The sequence below is a fragment of the Panthera leo genome, chromosome C1, assembly GCF_018350215.1.
Source record: "Panthera leo isolate Ple1 chromosome C1, P.leo_Ple1_pat1.1, whole genome shotgun sequence".
NCBI lineage: Eukaryota > Metazoa > Chordata > Mammalia > Carnivora > Felidae > Panthera > Panthera leo.
Genome location: NC_056686.1, coordinates 18,268,742 through 18,274,741, shown reverse-complemented (window position 1 = coordinate 18,274,741; position 6,000 = coordinate 18,268,742). Strand labels below are relative to the sequence as shown.

At 46.2% G+C, this 6,000-nt stretch overlaps 1 protein-coding gene across 12 annotated transcripts in view; it reads right to left on the bottom strand.

Annotated features, from left to right (window-relative positions):
* Window positions 1-2,101: 2,101 nt before the first annotated feature.
* Window positions 2,102-6,000, bottom strand: part of SRRM1 (serine and arginine repetitive matrix 1) — a 37,794-nt gene continuing 33,895 nt past the window's right edge. For 7 of the 12 annotated variants that reach the window (XM_042948806.1, XM_042948805.1, XM_042948797.1 and 4 more), the window contains one exon: window positions 2,104-2,326. The gene's annotated coding sequence lies outside the window, so the exon portion shown is untranslated. Of the gene's footprint in view, window positions 2,327-6,000 lie in introns of all 12 variants that reach the window. The other 5 variants (XM_042948798.1, XM_042948800.1, XM_042948803.1 and 2 more) reach the window with 3 other exon arrangements.

Genomic DNA, 6,000 nt, shown 5'->3' with positions numbered 1-6,000 from the left:
GCGACACACGAGTGTGTCGCAGGGCTGGGTCAGGAGCCCTTCCTGGGCGTGGCAGACCCTTCTGTGCACAATACTGTATTGAACGTGACACAGCGTAAGAACTTTTTTCCCCTCTACGTTGTAAATTCTCTGAAATCGCGACGCGTCTTTACAAATGAGTGGGATGCAGAGCGTAATGGATGGCATTGCAGCCTACAACGGCCGGCCCCCGGGATTTGACGAAACATGGTCGCAACTCCCGTTGGTGGGGTCCTCCTGATGTGCCGGGCACAAGCCAAGCCCCTCATCGTCTTAACTGAATCCGTGCCCAACTGACAGGAGAGGAAAGGGAGGCTGAGGGAGGTGAAGTTACCTGCCCGGTCCCAGCGTCCGTGGTTGAAAAGCTGGCCGCCGAATATTGTCCTTGTTTATTTCTGCACGGCCTTGCTGTCTCGATCCTATGCCTCCAGTCATATGGTTTTATCATTGCCTGACTGGCCCTCTGTTCCCACCCCTTTCCTGTCAAATGCCCTGAGCGCCAATGGGGCAGGGACTACGTTTTGTTCATGTTGGTCCTCCCCCAAGCCCTATGAGGGGCATACCATTGTTACTAATTTTCCTACAGAGCTAAGGGTTTCAATAGAGAAGCATCTAAAAATCTTTTTAAATCACTAGGTAAGACGTATACAAAAGGGAGAACTGTAGCTGTGGTTTGCTAATGGCATGGGGTGATTTATCGAATTTCCAAACGTCCTGGTTATAGAAAACATTTACAATGTATTCTGCAATTTTAGTTTGGGATATGCCCAATGAAAAAAAGAATTATTAAACATTATTGTATATACGGTATGAGCCTGATATGTACTTCTAAATAGCTAAGAAAAAGACCTGGTTTGTTCCATATATTAGACGGGGGGAGCTCAGTGGGCACTGGGTGTAGTCAGGTAGAGAACTTGACCTGACACAGGTGCCCTTGGTTATATTAGGACGGTATGATTGCCAACAATTTTTTTCTCTATATTTTTGTTTCCCAAATTCTCTGAAAGTCAGTTAGAAAATATCATCTTATATACATTCATAAGTCCAAAAAGGATTTGGACATTAGGAGAGAACATTCCAGAGAATGGCAAGAGAAAAACAAGAGAATTGAAGCGGGCGGTCACAGGATAGGAGCCCCGAACCGGCCTTGAGCACCTGCCAGGTGCTCAGCAAACCCTGGCTGCTTGGGTAGGTCCTGCCGGTCTGGGTGGGCTTCTCCCTCCTGGTGGGGCTGAGCCCAGTTAGACTTATTACCCCCCACTGGTCATGTCAGCTGCGTAGGCCAAAGCCTCTGTGCTTAAAATGCCAGAAGGGTCCCTGCCTGGTTGTGCACTAGGGAGGATCTTGAAAGAACAGATGTCAGACTCTTGGATCCAGCAACTTGCATATGTGTCTAGATGGGGTTTCTCCTTCCACATTACCGATACCCACGGAAAGCTGCTTCACCCCTGCTTCCGAGGCACTTGGCAGATCTCAGTGGGTCTGCTTCCTCCCACCACAGCGTAAGGTTGGGTGCCATTCACAGCCCCCAGCCGAGGCAGGGCGATGAAGTGGGAAAGTACCTGGGGGAGTATTATTTACTATGATGTGTAGGGCCTTGGGGCAGTCTGTTCCTCTTTGTACTTTTTCTGTAGAAGACACGGACTAGGCTAGATGGGTGGTTTTCACACGGTGTTTGGTCGCAGATCCCTTTATTCAGACAGGACACTACAGGAAAAGCCCAAAGTTGAAAGAAAAAAATACGTGTTTGTATCTAGATACCTACGTATCAGAGTCAAGCACCTGCAAGGCTTACCTTCATCATCTCTCTGTCCTTCCACAAAAGTAGGTACGACCAGCAGCCCCGGTTTACAGAGAAAATCTGAACCGTAACCCACCCCCCCCCCCCCCACTCAGGGTGCTGCAGGGCAGTTTAAACACTGGTGGACCAGATGATCGGCGCGTGCGGCAGTGGCTTTCCACTTTGTTGACTATGAATTAGACTACATTTTACATAGTAGCCCACTTACACATGTGCGCGTGGGAACAGACACGTCATGAAACGATACTTAGCCTGCTACAATTCACAGCCAAATTTACTGTTTGACTTTTTTTCCTTTAATGCTGGTTGTGATCCAGTAATCGTAAAATTATAATCCCCTACTGGCTCTCAACGTGCAGACTCCAAAAGACTTCCTTAAATTAAAGTAGTTCCTACCCGAAGAGTTTACGACTGCTTCATCTGGTTAGCAGAGTCCACAGCCCTCTGCACGGATGCTGCCACTCTCCGGGATCTTGGGAACATGCTGGCTGCCCCTCCCCTCTGATAACACCTGAAATAAAAGGGGATCTTGGCAAAAACCTTTTATGATATACTAGACAGATCTATTGAGAAAAAGATTGGGTTCTTTATCAGATGGTAGGAGGGACAGTATTTTTTTTTTTTTTTTTAATAGTGTCTTTATTTGAGACAGAGAGAAACAGAGCATGAGCAGGGGAGGGGCAGGGAGAGAGGGAGACACAGAATGTGAAGCAGGCTCCAGGCTCTGAGCTGTCAGCATACAGCCCTACGCGGGGCTCGAACCCACAGACTGTGAGGTCATGACCCAAGATGAAGTCGGACGCCCAACCGACTGAGCCACCCAGGTGCCCCGGGACAGTACTTTGTTTTTATTTTGAGAGAGAGAGAGAGAGAGAGAGCGAGCAGGGGAGGGGCAGAGACAGAGGGGGAGAGAAAGAGTCCCAAGCAGGCTCTGCACTGCCAGTGCGGAGCCCGACGTGGAACTTGAACCCACAAACCGTGAGATCATGACCTGAGCTGAAATCAAGAGTTGGATGCCTAACCAGCTGAACCACCCAGGCGCCAGAGGAAGGACAATATTAACTAGACCTGCATCTACCCCTTACCTTAAGCAAGTCACACTGTCTGAGTCTTCTGATCTTCTTTGTAAGAAGGGAACTAATTTTTGTTTAGCCCCAACCTGCACAGTGAGTATGAGCACATGTCAAAGCACTTTACAAATGAATTATTAGCTCTCTTCTACAGACCCTGAGAGACCTGGATCCAACCTACAGAAATTTCAGAAAAATCTTCATGTAGATACAAACCAGCTTAAAAGAGTGCTATGGTGTATCGACAAATGAAGAGATGCTCAACATCACCAGCCATCAGGGAAATGCAAATCAAACCACAGTGACACCAACCAGGCTGGTGATAATAAATTGATACATAACAAGTGCTGGTAAGAATGTGGACAAATTAGAACCCTTATACACGCCCGGTAGGAATGTAAGATGGTGAGCTGCTTTGGGAAGGTCTAGCAGTTTCTAAAAAAGTTAAGTTACGGTATGACCCGGCAATTCCACTCCTAGGTGTATATACCCAAGAGAAAACATGTCCACATAAAAACTTACATGCAAATGTTCTTAGCAGCTTTATTCTTAATAGCCCGAAAGTGGAAACAGCCCAAATGTCCAGCTGATGGAGGGACAAACAAAATGTGATATAACCACATAAGGGAATACTATTTGGGAATTAAAGAAATGAAGTCCTGGGGTGCCTGGGTGGCTCCGTTGATTGAACGTCCGACTCTTGATTTTGGTCATGATCTCACAGTTTGTGGAATCGAGCCCCGCGTCCGGCTCTGCGTACTGACAATGCAAAGCCTGTTTGGAGTTCTCGCTCTCTCGAAATAAATAAATAAACTTAAAAAAAAAAAAAAAAAAAAAGTACCACCATGGTTGAACCTTAAAACATTATGCTAAATTAAAGAAGCCAGATACAAAAGGCCACATCTTGTGTGATTCCAATGAAAGGTCCAGAATAGATGGATCTACAGACGGGAAGTAGTTGTCAGGGGCTGGGGCTGAGGGGACTGTCAAGAGAATGAGAAGTGAATGCTACTGGGCAGCAGGTTTCTTTTTAGGACAATGAAAATGTTCTGGAATAGACAGTGGCGGTAGCTGCACAACCTCGTGAATATACTAAATACCAATGAGTTGTACACTTTAAAACAGGAAATTTTAGGCTGAGTTACAACAAAAAAGAAGAAAACTGCATTGAATAGGGCTGTGATTGGTTCAAATCTTTTGTAGACGTGTAAACGAAAATTTGCATTACTAAAATGGATCCATGTCCTTAGCTAAAAAGTTGGGAACCTTTCTTTGTGCTATCAGTGGATTATACGTATCAACTAACACATTAAAAAAACCCTGAAACCACTCTGAGGTAGATTCCACCATTATTTCCCTTATAGAAGAGGAAATGGCAGGACTTAGGTCAAGTACAACTTGATCGAGGTTACACAGAAGGCTACGGTAGAAACCTTGGTCTACCAGAGTCTGTACGACGTTCTGTCCACTACGAAGTGTCTGCATGGTTACAGCCCCAGCGGGCAAATACTCCTTGGTGGCAGCAATCGCGGTCTTTTCATTTTCTTTGCCTCAAACCCTAGTTGCACCTGGCAAGTGCAGAGACAAGTCAGTTAAATGCATTCATCCATTTGTCAGATACTTGTGCTTCTACTGCGTAGCAGGCACTGGGAACACGGTCACGAACAAGACCAGAGCTCCTAGGGACCAAAAACCCGATCATTTCAGGTACTAATAACTGCTATATATGAAGACAAAGAAGGGGAGTTCAGGAAGACTGTCTGAGGAGAGCCAAGGAAGGAAATAAGCCACAAGGTCAGGAGCAGTGTCTCCCAGGATGAAGGAACAGTGGGTGTGAAGGTCCTGAAAGAGCAATCGACTTTGATGGGTCACAGGGAGGGCAAGGTAGCAGGTTCGGCGCGAGACTGAAGGATGGAGGAGGTTGCCAAAGCAGATTCACCCGGTGTGTCGGGTCTGGGAGGCCACAGTAAAAAATGTGGATTTTCCTCAGGGGCAGGAAGCTATCAGAGGGTTTTGAGCAGTACTGTGATCTGACTTAGGACTTGGGAACGGGATGGCCTCTGTGCCTAAGGACTGGAGCGTAGACGACACCGCTCCTAACAGTACTCACTCCGACTCTGAGTAAATGAAGTCAACGTGGACCGAAAGAAGAAGATGGGGAGAAGACCAGAGGGCGGCATCAAAAATACTCTACTTTGGATACGTTCAGTATCTCTTTTAGACCCCTGAAGCGAGGTAACAAGTAGGTGGCTGGACAGGGTCTAGGTGAGGGGGAAGTTCAGACTAGAAAGTAACTGACAAACTAACAGAAAGAGGACATTTAAAGTCAAGGGATGAGGAATTAAATGTAGGGAAATCCACCAAGGACTAAGACAAACTTCCATCACGTTATGTTTGCGAGAAGCCATTAGACATAAAAGGACCAACTAATGAGACAGGAGGGAAACTAGGGTTGAAACCAGTGGCATCTCCTAGCACCCAAGTGCAGTGTTTCAAAGGAGGCATGAGCGACTGAGCCAAATCCAGCCAAGGGCCAGTAAAGGATCAAGAACCGATCGTTCAGTTTGGCAGAATGGAGGCTACTGCTAATCCTACCGAGCAATCTCAAGTGGAGAATGAAGGCATAACGAATGAACGGGAAAAGTAAATAAATGGACCGACCGAATGAATGACTGGCTAGATGGGTCCAAGTACCCAGTGATGCTCACTGGTTAGCTCACACTGGAAGGGATTAAGTCATCAACGACCATTTTAGAAACTGCACATTCTGCGCTTTCCTTAAATAACAGAATTATAAAATCGAAAGGAAGTCACGTGAAAGATGCTTAGACTTAAGTTACAGCACACACATAAGATTCTGTTATCGATCATAGATTCTAGGTCACTACAGAAGCAGCTTCATTAACTGAGCTTCTGCCTTTTTACAAATTACTCTAAAAACCCACGGTGAAAACAGCCCCTTTATGACCATGTCCTTCAGGTAAAAACCATCCCACCGAGGTTTCCTGAAGTTAAGATGTGTGGGCATTTTCTATGTGTAGGCATATACACAGATACTGCTCCGCTTGAGGTGCCGAGTCGACTCTGCCCTGTCCATTACATATTACCATA